We start from the raw sequence: 1753 nt of genomic DNA on the forward strand, positions 1-1753 counted from the left end.
TGACGCCTTTGGTTCTCATTTAGATTCTAGAGGTAAAACTATTGATGATGATTTGGAAAAAAGAAATTTTGCCTACGCAGCTAATGTTGCGGCTGAACTTTGGAGCAAAAATCCTATAAATGGTCACAAAGTAACAGCTGAATATGCTGAGCCTGGAGAAGAAATGCATGTTCCTGATTTTTCATCACATGTATGGTATTCACAACATGTCAGAGAGAGCCAATACTTTCTCCAGGTAAAAATTCATTTGCAAATTAAAATTTCCATGGAAACCAGATATTCAAATTTATATGGTATAACATACAGCCAAACTTTATTCAAGCTTATTAAATTAGAAATTCATTTATATAACATATTTTAAAAAATCTAGTAAAAAAATATATTGATTTGATTTTTTAGATTGTAAAATGCTTAGATGAAAGCTGTTGCAAACCTGCTAGAAGTGGACTGAGGCAAACTTTGAAAGATGGATTTCTCCCTGCACCATATGTACTCAACCAAATGCCGACAAAAGTTGATGCCCCGCAGCCAAATTATGATGGGCGCAATCATTTTGCCGATTTGTTATTGCAGCGTTGTCTTGATGTCAAACCCGAACATCCTGGATTTATCAGAATGCCCTACGATTACTTCTGTCCTACTGTTAAAAAAGATTTGCAGACAAGAACGTGCAAAGATTGTGGCTTGTATTTTGCTTCAAAAAAAGGAGTGCTGATTCATAAGCAAAATGTACACAAGCAAAGTATTCCATCACTTGAAAAGACGAGGCCTTATCAAATAATAACAAGGCGACAAAAAGAACTGTTAATAAAGAAGGAACCTGAATCCGAACATCTCGAATGGATTGACGAAGATAATGTTCATTTAGCAGATATAAATATTCCTAATGATGACGTTGACGACACTTCGATACCAGTAGTTGATAATTTTGAAACATGGATTACAAATCCGTTTGTAGAAGATGAAAATTGATTGCACCAAAACAGTGATTTATTGATTAAACTAAATTTTTTTAAATAATGAAGCTCGTATTTAATTTATAATATTTATAATGTTAATAAAGGTGTCATTAATTTAAAAAATATTTCAAACATATGCGTTACGTTATTTTCAAAGACAGATAGGGTAAAGGTGCAACTGTTACTATACCGTTACGAACAGACAGACTGGGTTTCAAAAATCTAAATTTTGAGCGTTACGTAATTGATGAACAGCCCCTTACTGCTGCAGCTTCAGCAAAAAATGTCTGGACCAATGGTGTAAGGGACTGGAGGCACCTTACAGCACGAATCAAAACTCACGAAACTTCACAAAGTCATACGACTTCATGTTTGGTTTATGAAAAATGGCGAAAAAATGGGGTCTTGGAAGAAGCATTCGAAAAAGATATAAAATCTAAACGAAATTTTTGGCGTAAAGTAATAGAGCGGACCCTCGATGTGACACTTATGTTGGCTTCTTGTAACCTTGCTTTTCGTGGTAGCAGTGAAAAAATATCGGATCGTGAAAAGGGTAATTTTTTATCTGTTGTAGAACTCCTCGCGAAATATGATCCCGTCTTGCAAGAATTATTACAACTTCCGAAAGGACCTGTGAATTATTTGAGCCCTCAGTCACAAAACGAATTCATTTCGGTCCTTGCAAAACAGGTTAAAATTGATCAATTGAGTCAAGTTTTTCGGTATGTCAAAATTGTAAATGACAGTGCTGGTAAACCGCTGGAACTCAAAATATGTGAAGTATTTGTAGGGTT

Source organism: Belonocnema kinseyi, chromosome 6 (assembly GCF_010883055.1).
Source record: "Belonocnema kinseyi isolate 2016_QV_RU_SX_M_011 chromosome 6, B_treatae_v1, whole genome shotgun sequence".
Taxonomy (NCBI): Eukaryota; Metazoa; Arthropoda; class Insecta; order Hymenoptera; family Cynipidae; genus Belonocnema; species Belonocnema kinseyi.